Source organism: Schistocerca nitens, chromosome 3, assembly GCF_023898315.1.
Source record: "Schistocerca nitens isolate TAMUIC-IGC-003100 chromosome 3, iqSchNite1.1, whole genome shotgun sequence".
Classification (NCBI taxonomy): domain Eukaryota; kingdom Metazoa; phylum Arthropoda; class Insecta; order Orthoptera; family Acrididae; genus Schistocerca; species Schistocerca nitens.
Genome location: NC_064616.1, coordinates 224,708,313 through 224,726,841, shown reverse-complemented (window position 1 = coordinate 224,726,841; position 18,529 = coordinate 224,708,313).

The window sequence follows — 18,529 nt, the reverse complement described above, 5'->3', positions numbered from 1 at the left end:
CTGTCGAGTATCGTGCTTATATATATATATATATATATATATATATATATATATATATATATATATATATATATATATATATATAAACGCATGAAATCAGAAGGAGGATTCCCTCGTGGTTTGCAAAGTGTTACCAGCAGTCGAGTTAGTACAATGGTTGCAAATAGAGACTTAAAATAATTGGTTGGAATGATCGAGCTGCTTCTTACAAATCACACATTTCTGTAGCCAACGCTAACCGACTCTTGAGGTAGTGTAAAGACTGACGCCACTGGCCATTGGATGACTGAAACGAGCTATTTGGAGTAATGAATCGCGTAACATTCTGCGCCGATCCGATGGGTTGGCGAATGCCTGGGGAACGTCTCCTGCCGTGTGTAGTGCCAGCGGTGAAGTACGGAGGAAGTGGTGCTACGGTTGAGGGTGTTTTCCGTGGTTGGTTTGTGGTTCCCTTATTGTGCTTCAGAAAACGCTAATTGTGGAAGGATATGAACACATTTCATAGCATTGTGTACTTAGATGAACAGTTCGGAGGCGATGACTGTTTGCACTAGTACGACAACGCACCCTGCAAGGCAATGGTTTGTGGACAATAATATTCCTGAAATGGTCTGGCCTGGCCGGAGTCACGACATGGTCCCAATGAGTTAGAACGTAGACCTCGCTCCAGAGTCCAGCGTGTAAAATCACTACCGTTTCTGGTTTCGGCTCTTGAGGAAGAATTGCTGTGCCGTCCGAACAAGTCACAACCAGGGCAAAAGCACCACAGGCGCAAAGGTGCGAGCTGATGCCAGTGGCATAGAGACTCGCCACTCGGGCGAGTTCTACCAGCGCCACGGGCGGCGCTGTGGATGAAGATGTCGACTTCGCATCGGCTAATTGCCGGCCGAGTACAATCTGCCAATGACCGGACGACAACGGACAGAAGCCTGCTCGGAAGACACAAGAGCAGCTCTCGCTCGCTTGGTTATAGAATGGGACGGCCAAGAACGAAAAAAAAATGGTTCAAATGGCTCTGAGCACTATGGGACATAAGTGCTATGGTCATCAGTCCCCTAGAACTTAGAACTACTTAAACCTAACTAACCTAAGGACATAACACACATCCATGCCCGAGGCAGGATTCGAACCTGCGTCCGTAGCGGTCGCGCGGTTCCAGACTGTAGCGACTAGAACCGCTCGGTCACCTAGGCCGGCGCCAAGAACGCGGCACGTGTGCATGCACGCGTGGCCGAGCTTTCACACGCGTGCGGATCGCTCCCTTCTGACGTCACACGTCCCCCACTAACACACCAGCTGACTGTGCGCGCACGCGAGGAACTACGAACACGCCGCATGTGACAGTGCATTCGCGTATGTCGCGCCGTGCCGAGCAGTGCCGCGAAAGACCGAAGAAGAGCAGTTCCGCGAAAGACCGAAGAAAACCGAGTAGTGGCGAGACGGACCGAGCCCTGGTCGCACGCGTACTGCACATCTGTACACGCGTGCAGTTTGGCACGCCGTGGCCGTCCCTGGAATAATATATAGATCATAGTCCAGGGCTGACTTAGACAGAGAACGTCCTTTAGCGTACTCTTAGAAGTTAACCTACGATTATTTGCACTTACGCATTGAGGGCCATTTTTTACAAGCACTGTTGCAGACTGCATGATTCAACTAGTCACAAAGATAAGTAAACCTTTTAACTCATTTGTGTGACTTCGTTAGTAGTTTGTTGCAGTGTTGTAGAACCTTCCATCCTATTACCTGCTCCTGGGGCACAGCTGTGTAATAGTGGCAGGGAGAAATTGTCTTAGCGGTGAACTGTACCAGAAGTCGTTTCACGAACTCACAAGCTCGGCCTACCGTAACAACAGCGGCAACTCGTCCTCCACAGCAGTAGCGACGAGGCCTTAACAAAAACTGGCAACTAGGGTTTACAAAAAGAATGGACTGACAGTCCTCCACAGACATTCAGATACCTCACTGTGAGTGTCCCCAGCAAAGTTCAAGTCGTCATTGAAGCGAAGGATGGACACACCTCATGTTAATGTCCGCTAATTGGTGTACGAACACTTTGGATCATACAGTGCGTATATGAAGTATGACAAATAACACTAAAGTGTACAGTGACCCTACGTTTAAAACTTGTGGAATTAAAAGCAGTCTTTTATCGCAAAATGATTTTCCCTTCATTTTATGATAGAGTTCGAATTATGAGATCATCATCTGGTGCATGTTCCTTCCTTAACTACAAGAGAAAACATAAAAGCCGGCCGGAGTGGCCGAGCGGTTCTAGGCGCTTCAGTCTGGAACCGCGCGACCGCTACGGTCGCAGGTTCGAATCCTACATCGGGCATGGATGTGTGTGATGTCCTTAGGTTAGTTAGGTTTAAGTAGTTCTAAGTTCTAGGGGACTGATGACCTCAGATGTTAATTCCCATAGTGCTCAGAGCCAATTGAACCAAAACATAAAAATCTTGTAGCAAAGATAGGAACGTCAAAATCTGTAAAAACATAAAAAACTGTGATAAAGCACAGAGTTTGATTAAGTTTTGACTTGAAACTTCCTGGCAGATTAAAACTGTGTGCCCGACCGAGACTCGAACTCGGGACCTTTGCCTTTCGCGGGCAAGTGCTCTACCAACTGAGCTACCGAAGCACGACTCACGCTCGGTACTCACAGCTTTACTTCTGCCAGTACCTCGTCTCCTACCTTCCAAACTTTACAGAAGCTCTCCTGCGAACCTTGCAGAACTAGCACTCCTGAAAGAAAGGATATTGCGGAGACATGGCTTAGCCACAACCTGGGGGATGTGGTAGAGCACTTGCCCGCGAAAGGCAAAGGTCCCGAGTTCGAGTCTCGGTCAGGCACACAGTTTTAATCTGCCAGGAAGTTTCATATCAGCGCACACTCCGCTGCAGAGTGAAAATCTCATTCTGGAAGTTTTGACTTCTTTTTTTGAGGTTTTGTTTTTCTATCTTTTGATGGTGCCGATCTTGGGTACAAGTTCTTTAATTTTTGTTTACTAGTTTAGGTACAGAGACGCATCTGATGACATTCTCATAGACGGAAATCGGTGATGAAATAAAGGAAAAAATCGTTTTACGATCAAACACTGTATCGAATTCCAAAAATTTTGACATATTTACGGCTGCACAACATTTCTGAATCATTTGAAATGTAAATTCCAGGGAGGAAGTTGTCCACCGATACAGAAGATGGACATTCCATGTCCAAATTAAGACGATGTACTGAAGCAGATGTGACAAACAAACAATTTCTTTGAGCGCAGTTCCGGTCCACGTAGTAGATTTCTCATCAAAACTTCACTGTAAGATCATAACAAAAGTTTCGTCATTATATTTAAGTAAATCCTAAGATTGGTTTGACGGAGCTCTCCATGCTACTCACCGAGAGAGGTGGCGCAGTGGTTAGCACACTGGACTCGCATTCGGAAGGACGACGGTTCAATCCCGTGTCCGACCATCCTGATTTAGGTTTTCCGTGATTTCCCTAAATCGCTCCAGGCAAATGCCGGGATGGTTCCTTTGAAAGGGCACGGCCGACTTCCTTCCCCGTCCTTCCATAATCCGATGAGACCGATGACCTCGCTGTTTGGTCTCTTCGCCCAAACAACCCAATCCATGCTACTCTATCTTGTGCGAGACTCTTCATCCCCAAATAACTACTGCGACCTACATCCTTCTGATCTGCTTACTGTCTTCATATCTTGGTCCCTCTGTACGATTTTTACCCCGCACGCTTCCCTCCAGTACTAAATTGGCGATCCCTCGATGTCTCAGAATGCGTCCACCAACCGATCCCTTCTTTTGGTCAATTTGTGCCACATACCTCTTGATTCCCCAGTTCTTTCCAGTATCTCCTCATTAGTTACGTGATCTACCCATCTAATTTTCAAAATTCTTCTGTAGCACCACATTTCGAAAGCTCCTGTTCTCTTTTTGTCTAAACTATTTATCGTCCATGTTTTATTTCCATACATGGGTACACTCCACACAAATACTTGCAGAAAAGACCTCCTAACACTTACATCTATATTCGACGTTAACAAATTTCTCTTCTTCAGAAATGCTTTTCTTGCCATCGCCAGTCTACATTTTAAATCCTCTCTACTTCGGGCATCATCAGTTATTTTACTGCACAAATAGCAAAACTCATCTACCACTTTAAGTTTCTCGTTTCCTAATCCCATTAGCGTCACCTGATTTAATTCGACTACATTCCATTATCTTTGTTTTGTTGTTGTTAATGTTCATCTCATATCCTCCTTTCAAGACACTGTCCACTCCGTTCAATTGCTCTTCCAAGTCCTTTGCTGTCTCTGACAGAATTGCAAAGTCATCGGCAAACCTCAGGGTTTTTATTCTCTTTTCCCTGTACTTTAATTCCTACTATAAATATTTCTTTGGTTTCGTTTACTGCTGGTTCTATGTATAGATTGAATAACATCGGAGATAGGCTACAACCCTGTCTCACTGCCTTCTCAACCGCGGGGTTTCCTTTCATGCCCCTCGACTCTTATAACTGCCGTCTGGTTTCTGTACAAGTTGTAACTGTACATTCAGCGCTGTCACCTATACTATTTGTTCTTGCTACATGAGCAACGCCACACCGCTATGCAAGTTAACTGCCAAATGGGGCCTGCCTCTGTATGTGCAACTCGAAGCGTCGAGGTGCAAAGTAGTTACGGGTACCTTACCAATTCGCAACTGAAGAGATTTCGCAAATCACGACAGGCATACATTTTCAGGAAAACTCTATGCGTTTCTTCATTTACTTGTCGATGGTTATAAATATGTTTATTCTAATAATTAAATTTAATTAGAAATAGTAAGTAGTCAAATTACACGAAATTCATTAAAACTTCATGCAAATACACGTGTTTTTTTAGTTATATTACTTCTCAGATGTCATATAAATTGTATAATACGACCAGTGACAAAAAATATAGATTAAAAATTAAGTTTAAACGGGAGTCATACCGTCACCTTATTTGACCACCATGAACTCTAACGTCTGCCACCAACGCACAAATACATAACCGAGCTCCGACGTCGTCTTCAATCACATCCCAGATGTATTCGGTCGGGTTCACATCTGGCGAGTTGGGGGCCAGCACATCAATTGTAACTCGCCACTGTGTTCCTCGAACCACTCCATCACGCTCCTGGCCTTGTGACATGGTGCACTATCTTGTTGAAAAATGCCACTGATGTCGGTAAACATGATCATCATGAAGGGGCGTAAGTGGTCTGCAACCAGTGTACGATACTCCTTGGCCGTCATGCTGCCTTGCACGAGCTCCACTGGTCCCATGGACGACCACGTGAATGTTCTCCAGAGCATGATGGAACCGCCGCCAATTTGCCACCGTTCCGCAGTACAGGTGTCAAGGAGCTGCTCCCCTGGAAGACGATGGACTCGCGCCCTCCCATCGGCATGATGAAGAAGATATGGAGATTCATCAGACCATGCAGCGCTCTGCCACTGCGCCAACGTCCACTGCCAGTGGTCACGTGACCATTTCCATCGTAGTTGCCGATGTCATGGTGTTAACATTGGCACATGCATGGGTCGTCGGCTGCGGAGATCCACCGTTACGACTGTTCAGTGAAAAGTGTGTTCAGAGCAACCTGTATTTTGCCAAGCATTGAACTCTGATGTTAGTTCTGCCACAGTTCGCTGCCTGTCCTGTGACCTGTCTCCCGACCCTACGACGTCCGACATCTGTGTTGAGGAGTAGACTCCCAACCCCACGACGTCTGGACGTGATTTCACCTTGGTCTCGCCACGTGTTGAAGACATTCACCACATCACTCCTCGAACGGCCAACAAGTCATGCAGTTTCCGAAATGCTTGTGCCGAACCTCCGGGCCATCACAATCTGCCCTTCGTCAAACTCAGATAGATCGCGCGCCTTCCCCATTCTACACACGGACAGCACGCTCACTGATACATGTACCGTGCGCGTTTCTGACTAGCAGTCATTCCTCGCCAGGTAACGTTGTTTAGCCTGGGCGGGTTTATATCGATAGTAGGTCGGTGGTCATAATGTTCTGGCTGATCAGTATGTCTAGATAATATATAATTTCCTACAAATTAAAAAGCTCGCCGTGAGGTAATTTTTAACTGATTAGCGTTTAGTCTTTGACAGAAATTGGATGTCTTAAATACATTAGAATCCCCACTGGCGCCGTTTGAGCCCACGTCTACCACAGTGAAACAATAGTCAGCGTCCGCTACATCCACAAATATTATCGAAAAAAAAATCTTGTAATTACACACATCAAAAAAAGTTTTTCATCACCCTGGTTCCCAGAACTCCTGAAGATAGACGTTGACTGTGGATATTGTATCACAGATACAGCCCCTTTGACTGTTCAGACATGTCACTATACCCGTCCAAAGATGTAAAAAACCAAGCACGAGCAGCGCCTATTAGACGGAGGGTTTCCGACAGCCGATCGGTTCCAGTCATTCGACCAGGAATCAGGTACACGGCTCGTGTTGTCTGTAGTTCAACCATGCCTAGACGGTCAATACCACGGTCCGATCGCGTCCGCATTGTTACTTTGTGCCAGGAAGGGCTCTCAACAAGGGAAGTGTCCAGGCGTCTCGCAGTGAACCAAAGCGATGTTGTTCGGACATGGAGGAGATACAGAGAGACAGGAGCTGTCGATGACATGCCTCTCTCAGGCCGCCCAAGGGCTACTATTGCAGTGGATGACCGCTACCTACGGATTATGGCTCGGAGGAACCATGACAGCAACGCCGCCATGTTGAATAACGCCTTTCCTGTTACGACTCAAACTGTTCGCAATAAGCTGCATGATGCGCAACTTCACTCCCATTTTAACAACCACGACACGAAGCAGCGCAGTACAGATGGGCCCAACAACATGCCGAATGGACTGCTCAGGACTGGCATCACGTTCTCTTCACCGCTGACTGTCGCATATGCCTTCAACCGAACAGTTGTCGGAGACGTGTTTTGAGGCAACCCGGTCAGGCTGAACGCCTTAGACACACTGTCCAGTGAGTGCAGCGAAGTGGAGGTTCTCTGCTGTTTTGGGGTGGCATTATGTGGGGCCGACGTACGCCGCTGGTGGTCATGGAACGGCTGTACGATACGTGAATGCCAACCTTCGACCGATAGTGCAGCCATATCGGCAGCATATGGGCGAGACATTCGTCTTCATGGACGACGATTAGCCCCCCCATCGTGGACATCTTGTGAATGACTTCCTTCAGGATAACGACATCGCTCGACTAGAGTGGCCAGCACGTTCTCCAGACATGAACCCTATCGAACATGCCTGGGATGGATTGAAAAGGGCTGTTTATTGACAACGTGATCCACCAACCACTGTGAGGGATGTACGACTAATCGCCGTCGAGGGTTTGGGACTATCTGGACCAACAGTGCCTTGATGAACTTGTGGATACTATGCCACAACGAATACAGGCATGCATCAGTACAAGAGGATGTGCTACTGGGTATTAGAGGTACCGGTGTGTACAGCAATCTGGAGCACCACCTCTGAAGGTCTCGCCGTATAGTGGTACAACATGCAATGTGTGGTTTCCATGAGCAATAAAAAGCACGGAAATGATGTTTATGTTGGTCTCTATTCCAGTTTTCTGTACAGGTTCCGGAACTCTCGGAACCGAGGTGATGCAAAACTTTTTTTGATGTGTATATAGAACGCTGAGCCACTGATAGCAGGTTTCTTCAATCTTACAAGTTTTCTTTCGGTAGCACTAATGCAATTTTGTCTAAAAACTGGCAATAATCATCTGGTAATCTTGATTTTTTTCTGCCATATGAGTAGGCTGTAGACATTTGCACAGTTGTTAATATCTATCCTTTATAGTTTGTTTGATTGTAGTGGCTCCTAGGACATATTCTTACGGTAATGAGCGAAAGCTATGTCCAGTTGCAAGATATCTGAAAGAAATAATATTCTTCTCCTTCTTCTTCTTCTTGCGCTACGGCCTCTGTAGGACCACGGGTAGCCCCTTCGTGGACTGCATTTTCCTCTTCTTCTCCCAAATCCTCTTCATTCTTTCTCTTCTTCTCTCCCGCTCTTCTTCCGAAGATCGCCAGTTTCCGTTTCTCCTGTCGGCTCCACTGGTGACACTCTAATCTTTTCCTGTATTCTTCTCTGTCATTGATCTCCGGCATATTGGTCGGTGTATATTTGTTCTTCCAATTTTCCTTTCCTTCGACCTTGATCCCAAATTCCAACCAGTCCTTCCGAAGTTCAACAACCCACTTGGTTCCTGTCTTTCCCCTTGTCCTCCCTGTTGTTTCCCACACTCTCTACGTTATTCTGTCCATACTCATCCTAACTACATGTCCAGCAAACCTTGCCCTTTTGAGTCTGATTTCCCCGGATATTGTTCTCATGTTCCGGTACAATTCTTCCCTAGGTCTTCGCATCCACCTCTCTCCACCTCTTTTGGGACCTAGTATTTTTCTCAGTATTTTTCTCTCTTCTTTCTCTAGTTGTTCTGCCCCATTTCTTCCTAGTGTCAACGTCTCAGCAGCATATAATACTGCATTCCTCACCATTGCTTTGTAGTGGTTTATCTTTCCCTCTGTGGATATATTCTTTTTATTGTATATCTCTCTCATCATGCAGAAGGCTGACCTCATCTTCTTTATCCTCTCTGTTATTCCCTCCTTGCTCCTGTTCCTTACTGTTATGCCGGCCAAGGTGGCCGAGCGGTTCTAGGCGCTACAGTCTGGAACCGCGTGACCGCTACGGTCGCAGGTTCGAATCCTGCCTCGGGCATGGATGTGTGTGATGTCCTTAGGTTGGTTAGGTTTAAGTAGTTCTAAGTTCTAGGGGACTGATGACCACTGCAGTTGAGTGTCATAGTGCTCAGAGCCATTTTGAACCTTCCTGTTATAAATTCTCCCAGGTATTTAAATCTGTCCACCATTTGCACAGTGCCTTCCGGTGTTTCCCAGTCTGCAGTGGTATTTAATGTCTTTGTCTTGTTACAGGCCATCCTCAGTCCCACCTTTCTGGCTACCTTACTTAAGTTGTCGAGTTGTGTCTTCTTCCGTCTCAGTAACAGCATTAATATTTATTCATTGGAATGTTGGGCTACATACTTACAATAAAGTGTACACAGTGTTAATTTTATACATGATAGGTAAATAAATTCAAGAGAACTGCAAGTATCTGACGGGCTATTTCGCGAGAGAACTGGCATCACAGTAAAAGTCTTCGTCTGACGAGGGTGCAAGTAAGCGGAGAAAATATCTGCACTTCAATACAAAGCATAGGCCATCCTGGCCGGCATAACAGGAAGGAACAGGAGCAAGGAGGGAATAACAGAGAGGATAAAGAAGATGAGGTCAGCCTTCTGCATGATGAGAGAGATATACAATAAAAAGAATATATCCACAGAGGGAAAGATAAACCACTACAAAGCAACGGTGAGGAATGCAGTATTATATGCTGCTGAGACGTAGGTTGTCTTCACAAAGAAACAGCAACGATGCAGCACAGGTCACAAAAGTAAGGCATTCTACTGAAAGAGAAGCGAAAAAGGTAACTTCATGCGAGGAATCTTTCTTAAATAGACCGACGCCCTAGGTTGACTTCACAAAGAAACAGCAACGATGCAGCACAGGTCACAAAAGTAAGGCATTCTACTGAAAGAGAAACGAAAAAGGTTACTTCATGCGAGGAATCTTTCTTAAATAGACCGACGGCAAAAGAAATCGCAACACCAAGAAGAAATTATGCGAATTAAACGAAAGCTAGTGTGGTGTGCGTACTGTAAGACCTTCGATACACACACCATGAGATTATTTGACTTGTCGCTCTAACGAAGTAGGCGAGTGTCAGCAATATGTCTCGTGGTCCTATCGTGGCGTGTCTATCTTCTGCCGTTAGGTCAGACGATAGAAATGCCACTTGCACACTTAGAGTAGCAGACTGACGGTGACCAACTTTAAACAGAACTTGATTAATTTTCACACATATTTATTAAAATAATAAAAATCATAGACATTACGTAACTTGATTCTGGATGCTGTTTACAATTGACAATCTGAAGTTCCTTTGGGCTTGGTACGTTAATTTTATTCTCACATATCTCTGATACTTGACAAAGTGTCTATTCATTTATCTTCATGGCTATGCACAGGAATATGGTAATCTTATTAGGCGCAGACTGAAACTTGACTATAGACAAATGCAGACTAATGCTGACTGGTACAGACAAATGCAGACTGACTGATCGGAGGTCTGTACACTCGTTATAATACCTCGCGCGTTCAGGTATCACTGCGTGAGTTCAGGTATCACTGCGCGAGTGTGACCCGCGAGGAAAAAAGGTTCTACGTTAGCAGAAATCTCATTGGCTGCATTACTTATTAATGGGCGGATCGGCGGAAGCAGAATTTGGTCCGTCTTTATGGCAGCGCCATCTCGTAGAGCGAAGACGGACGAGCGCTGCGCCTGCGCTGTTGTGCTTAGTGGGGCGCGCTCTAGTGGGAGAGTTGTGTACGCGCTGACTACGCGGAACTATGTACACAACAGCTAGTAACGGTATTTCTACATCTGAAAGATAATTTCTATTCAAATTTCGTGCCTGTCGCATGAGAGTGGCGCTAGTAGTGTCACTACGAGGATGCATGTCAGATTTGCTTTAATTGCACGCTATAGCGATCGTGAGCGTTAGCTACTTTTTAGATTGGACGTGGTGACTTGATCTCGGTCCAGAATGACTTGAAATTGAATAGACGCGAATATTAACACCTTCTTGAGTCTGGACGAGGTCGTGTAATAGGACTACGAGATGCTGGATGTTCCTTGTGCGATATTGCAGCAAACAATGGCAGGAATGTAGCCACTGTACATGGTTGTTGGCAGCGGTGGTCACGAGGATGTACGGTCACATGAAGACCGGCTTCTGGACAGCCTCGTCGCACTACGGAGAGGGAAGACCATCGTGTTCGGTGTATGGCTCTGGGGCGTCGTATTTCACCCGCAGCAACAGTTTGAGCACCACTTGGCACCACTGTGACGCAACGAACTGTTACAAATCGGTTACTTCATGGACAGCTCCGAGCCAGATGCCCTGTAGCGTGCATTCCACTGACCCCAAAACCACCGCCATTTTCGACTTCAGTGGTGTCAAGCGAGAGCTCATTGAAGGGCAGAGTGGGGGTCTGCTGTTTGTTCTGATGAAAGCTGGTTCTGCCTCGGTGCCAGTGATGGCTATGTGTTGGTTAGGAGAAGGCTACTTGAAGGCCTGCAACCAACCTGTCTCCGTGCTAGACACACTGGACCTACACTTGGAATTATGATCTGGGGTACTATTTCGTATAACAGCAAGAGCCTCTGGTAGTTATCCCACGCACCATGACTGCAAATTTGGTTCAAATGGCTCTGAGCACTATGCGACTTAAATTCTGAGGTCATCAGTCGCCTAGAACTTAGAGAACTAATTAAACCTAACTAACCTTAGGACACCACACACATCCATGCCCGAGGCAGGATTCGAACCTGCGACCGTAGCGGTCGCGCGGCTCCAGACTGTAGCGCCTAGAACCGCAAGGCCACTCTGGCCGACTGACTGCAAATTTGTACAGCAGTCTGGTGATCCGACCTGTTGTGTTGCCATTCCTGAACAGCATTCCATGGGGTGTTTTCCAACAGGATAACGCTCGCCCACGTAACGCCGTTGTAACTCAACATGCTCTTCACAGTATCGATATGTTGCCTTGGCCCGCTCGATCACCAGATCTGTTTCCAGTCGAGCGCATATGAGACTTCATCGGGCAGCAACTCCAGTATCATCCACAACCAGCATTAACCCTGCCTGTATTGACCGAACAAGTGCAACAAGCATGCAACTTCATCCCACAAACTGATATCCGATACCTGTATTCACTTACGAAATTTGTTATTAACAATCCGAACGAATTCAAAAGTAATAGCAGTGTACATGGCTACAACACTAGGAGAAAGGATGATCTTCACTACTCAAGGGTAAATCTAACTTTGGCTCTGATGGGGGTAAATTATGCTGCCACAAAAGTCTTTGGTCACTTACCTAATAGCATCAAAAGTCTGACAGATAGCCATATAGCATTTAAAAGGAAATTAAAAGAATTTCTTAATGGCAACTCCTTCTACTCATTAGATGAATTTTTGGATATAGTAAGTGGGTAATTTCCCAACCTCAAAAAAAAAAAAAAAATATTGAGTGTTATGTAATATTTTGTCTAGTGTAACATCTTGTGTGGGCACCTTTTATTAACCTGACACGGTCCACATCATTACAAAGTGTCGTATTCATGATCTATGGAACAAGTACTAATCTAATCTAATCTAATTTAATCTGTACATCACAATGCACGCACGTTTACACGCTTTCGTTCAACGTTATGGCGGTTACACCGATTATAAATGTACCATCATTTCACATCTGCAGTGGCCTCTCTCGCGCTTGCATTAACCTGTGATCTTGCAATATTAATCACTTACATATGTTGACCAATGCTCATTAGATGACAAAGGTGTAGAAATTGGAGGAAGAAGAGTAGGGTGTTGGAAGTTTGCTGATGACATGGTCCTTCTAGCCACAGGGGAAAAAGAATTACAGGATTTGGTGGACACCATTGAAACTAACGGAAAAAAATGTGGAATGAAAATTAATACAAATAAAACAAAAGTATTGGCACTAGGAGGAAATAAGGAAATAAAAATTATGCTGAATGGAGAAATACTAGAACAGGTGCAAAATTTTAAGTATCTTGGAAGCAGGATAGACACCGACTGGAAGTGCACCACAGAAATTAAAACAAGGATAGCAACGGCAAAAGAGGCGTTTTATAAGAAAAGTTCTGCAGCGGTCTGGACAGAGAACTCAGGAAGAGACTCATAAAATGTCTTGTGTGGAGTGTTCTTCTTTATGGCGCTGAAACATGGACTATGAGGAAGAAAGACAGAGAAAGGCTGGAGGCTTTTGAGATCTGGACATGGCGGATGATGGAAAGAATAAGTTGGATGGACAGAGTAAAAAATGAAGAGGTATTGAGAAGAGTGGGAGAGAAAAGACAGTTACCAGATGTAATACAGAGAAGAAAAAGAAATTGGATTGGGCATATATTAAGAAAGAATGACGGACTGATCACAACAGTTTTAGAAGGTCATGTAGAAGGGAAAAGGTAGCGAGGAAGGAAGAGATTCCAGATACTGGATGACATGATGGACGGTACAACATACAGCAGCCTTAAGAAGGAAGCAATGGATCGCAGAAAATGGAGAGGCAAAGGACCTGCTAATATAGCAGATAACTGATGATGATGACATGTATTGCCTAGACAAACGTATTCCCTAAATTTCATTACTGTACATTAGTTATTTTTTGGTGATGCGAATTTTTCCGTCAGTGTATGTTAATGGAGGAACATTTGAAGAAATCTATGACGACAAAAATTTTGCTTTAGTGGGTCTCTATGCTGGCGTAGTTAAACGAAGAACAAAAACATTACTTGAAAGTAGAAATACTGAACGTGCTGAGGAATGCCAAATATTATCATTTTCCGCCAATTGTTGTCAACATTCGAAAAACGCGTCATAACAACCCCCACAAGCAGTTTATTCCCAAGAATTTCATTCATTCAGTCGTATTTGTCAAATGTCTGAAATGAAGTGGAACCTCCACAAACGGTGTTCCTGTGCCCCTCTGCTGACAACCGCAGCAAGGACTCAGAAACTCCTACTCGCAATATGGTTTTGCAGTTTTCACAGGAAACAAGTACGCGAATTTCGACTAGTAGTAGTGACTTTCTTGAGGTATCTGATGAATAATATGAAAGGACAAGAAAAACTGTTAAATGAAATCATATGACCTTAAAGTCACTGATAAGCCCTCCTCAAGTGGTACGTACTTCCTCGATGTCTTGTCTCGTTTTGTTACTTTCGGGCCTATTGCTTGAAGTAGTGCGTCATGTGGTATCACCGCCAGACACCACACTTGCTAGGTGGTAGCCTTTAAATCGGCCGCGGTCCGTTAGTATACGTCGGACCCGCGTGTCGCCACTGTCAGTGATTGCAGACCGAGCGCCGCCACACGGCAGGTCTAGAGAGACTTCCTAGCACTCGCCCCAGTTGTACAGCCGACTTTGCTAGCGATGGTTCACTGACAATTTACGCTCTCATTTGCCGAGACGATAGTTAGCATAGCCTTCAGCTACGTCATTAGCTACGACCTAGCAAGGCGCCATTATCATTTGCTATTTATCTTGTGATGCATGTACCGTCAGACCGATGTTCACCAATTATGGATTAAAGTTCAGTATTCCTGAAGCTACGAATTTTATTTGCTAGTCTTCATTACTTGTCCTGTTCCAGACCTCACGCCATCCTGCGTGAGCTTTAACGCGTGCCTTTCGGTCTCCTCTCATTGTGGGTTGGCTGTCTTGCCAGTCCACAACACGTCATAAGTATTGTTACTCGTTCGATAGTACTGAAAGAATTTATTTGGGTGGTTTTGTATCTGATCATGTAATTCGTAAAACTGGCCTTTCACCAGTCTTTGTTTGACTACACCCTGTAAAGATATTTGCACTGTTTTCTTGCTCTACATCTACATCTACACCCATACTCCGCAAGCCACCTGACGGTGTGTGGCGGAGGGTACTTTGAGTACGTCTATCGGTTCTCCCTTCTATTCCAGTTTCGTATTGTTTGTGGAAAGAAATACTGTCGGTATGCTTCTGTGTGGGTTCTAATCTCTCTGATTTTATCCTCATGGTCTCTTCGCGAGATATACGTAGGAGGGAGCAATATACTGCTTGACTCCTCGGTGAAGGTATGTTCTCCAAACTTCAACAAAAGCCCGTACCGAGCTACTGAGCGTCTCTCCTGCAGAGTCTTCCACTGGAGTTTATCTATGATCTCCGTAACGCTTTCGCGATTACTAAATGATGCTGTAACGAAACGCGCTGCTCTCCGTCGGATCTTCTCTATCTCTTCTATCAACCCTACCTGGTACGGCTCCCACCCTAGTGAGCAACATTCAAGCAGTGGGCGAACAAGTGTACTGTAACCTACTTCCTTTATTTTCGGATTGCATTTACTTAGGATTCTTCCAATGAATCGCAGTCTGGCATCTGCTTTAGCGACGTTAAACTTTATATGATCATTCCATTTTAAATCACTCCTAATGCCTACTCCCAGATAATTTATGGAATTAACCGCTTCTGGTTGCTGACCTGCTATATTGTAGCTAAATGACGAAGGATCTTTCTTTCTATGTATTCGCAGCACATTACAATTGTCTACATTGAGATTCAGTTGCCATTCCCTGCAACATGTGTCAATTCGTTGCAGATCCTCCTGCATTTCAGTACAATTTTCCGTTGTTACAACCTCTCGATGTACTACAGCATCATCCGCAAAAAGCCTCAATGAACTTCCGATGTTATCCACAAGGTCATTTATGTATATGCACTTTTGTCATATGATGACATGATGGAGACCGTGGCTGTTGTTTGAAGACAAATGTTGATGGTTTTAGGACAGCAACCAGCCACAAATTTACTTTGAGTTCCTTTATTCAAAGGAAACCGGTACCGGTTTCGAATCGTTGTGATTCATCCTCAGACGGTTTACACACGCTTTCTTTATAACATTTGGTGTGTTTTTATAGATTAATTGTCCTAAAATATAAATAAAACATAATTATAAACAAGCCACACACAGATGGTTGCGTTACAGATTTTCGATGCATGTGACTTACATGAAACGTCGGTTTCGAGTGTTTGTTTTCATAACATTTGTAATGTTGTTACTTTAATTTGTTCTGATTACGGTGCTGATAAACAATAAAAGCGGTTTAAAAGCTGTGAGCTATCGGAGGAACTTAACCTTGCATTACTGCGCAACTGTTTCACCAGGTATCCAGTCTAGCTTACCAAATTCCCAACCAGACTAACATTAATTATGATCTTTTAGTACTCATCTTACGATAACCGGTGATATATATATATATATATATATATATAAAGAGAATTTAAATAAAAAGAAATAAATCAGTTTATATTTGGAAATTTATTTTAACATTGATCATTGAAATTTCAGCATCTTAAACTTGATTCATAACTAAACTGGTGCCTTATTTAGGATTGTGAAAATGTGAGATTGTAATCTTACGGAACACATCAAATATGGAGCCAAGATTGGGAGACTGCATACAACACTGCATTCATAAAATAACACACGAAGAACGTTGAAACATATGCAAGAGGAAATTAACCACAACCAACTGATTCAATTTTCACCCAAAGAAGTTACGTTCGTAGCACAATCCTGTCCGTCATGTAATTACCACACACTGGTATACTAAATTCATACTAACTCTCTGTGAAATCTTCCCGAAAAGAATAGCTGAGGGCTACTTTGATGATTACACCACATGCTTCACGTGGTCAACTTGGTTTACACAAAGAGTGTAACTCCACAATAGTTTTGATAATTAAAATAAATTAGATCGAAAAGCAATTTACAAAAGAAAAACCTCGAACTGGTTACTATCGTCTTACTATTAACCTGATGGATCAAACAATTGTATAAGCACGTGGTACTGGTCTCACAAAGTACACCCCACATGGGTTGAACATAAAGAAAAGTTGCTATATTGAAAAATATTGTCAAGACGAGACGTTATAATCTCACGCACATTCGCATTTAAGATTGATGAACTTAGAGTTACTGATCAACACGTGGTTCCACTTTACTCACAAAGTAGTGACAAAGCAACTACCGGAATATATTCTGAACTTCACACTCGAATTACACTGCGTTGCAATTTAAGATAACATTAGATATTTTAGAGCTAAACCTGAAATAAAGGTGATTAAATTTTCAGTTAGGCTGAACTTAATAAATCCATTGTCCTACGGACTTAGCAGACACGCGCTTAGCCGGAGATCTTACCACTTCAGACGCTCGCCGCGGACAGTCTGACCTGGGCTCCTACCTGAGGGGTGCCTCACAAATACAAACGGAAGCGACCAGAGAGGCAGCTTCCTATACCAACATGACAAGGGACGGACAGGACCATACTAAGAATAGAAACCTCTTTGATTTTAGAAAGCGTAGCTACCTGTTCCAACGTTGGTCCTACTGTTCTCTAGCAGACAGGCTTGTCTGCTACCATCCAGCATGCAACTAGAAATACATTTGCTCATTCATTCTTTCACACAGAAGGGAAGGGGGATGCCAGTATCTTATCATATACAGTATATAAAAGAAAGCGGATGTAGGTTCCGTATGAGACTGTGTGACATGAATTACATATAGACTGTGTTTTAAAGTGTAGTAGTGTGACAGATCGTTCTTGTTTATGTGTAAAAGTAACACGTTTCACTGCTCGGTCTCCTACCAGATAGTCAATAACACCACAGTAAATCTAGGAGACAATATTTATGCTGTAAATGACAACAGATTTAAGAAATTAACATGAAAGGAATCCAACAGAGACCTTTCACATTCGTCCAATCGATGTAAATGAATTCCCACTGCATCCTCATTGTTGCACACGTAAATAGTTCTCACTGTACACTTTAGATTTGTCACTTAGATCATTTCAACCACGCACCATATGTTTTGATACATACAAAGAGCTTACAAACTGTAATGACACGTTCCTATGCAGAGACATACAATATCTTAAAAGCTGCGCCAAAGATAAATTGAGAGGCATGTATATTGTAATCTTTGTAAAGTTCACATTGGACTCTCTTTTGTTTGATACTCCAAGGAGCTAAGGGACATTTTTTTTTCTTCGATGGTTGCCTTGTGGATGATGGACGTGATTTTTGGAGTGTGCGGAAAGGCAGCAATAGGGTTAGTAATTATGGTTTGTGCGACGAGCAGAGCAAGTCTTATTGGGAATAAAAAATAGTGAGAAGTATCGAAGTGTTACGAAAATCATTTAAAGCAACGTAGCATAGTATTGCTTGGTTTCCACCGTCTTCGTGAAGTGAACCGATGCCGACTCATGATGGTACACACGGTCAACAAAGAGAAGGATATCGATGGCGACTAATGCATTAATATTGTGGCAGAAGGACTAATTCTACGTCTAAGGTGAGAACTCTGATTAAATTAAGAAGGACGTGGAACATAAAATATAAACTGTTTTTTATTAATTTCGCCACACTGGCGACTGTGACAGGACAGTGCTGGTGGAACAAAGAGTAAGTGCTTCATTGTGGTACTACAAATGTACTTATACTAATTACTGTTTCTCTGTTACATGACGCACATGGAAAATGACGAATATGGTGAAACAATATTAACTGTATAAACGGATGGCACAATAACCAGAAGGAACAAGGACAAGGATTTACAAACCTAACGTAATCGTGAGTGACGCAGCTCAGCCGTAATTAAGGTAGGAAAGCGCAAACGCATGCAGTGGCTGCACCTGGCTTAGCTCCACTTAAAGCAGAACCTTTTCCTTTAGACATTAAAGTTCTGGTAG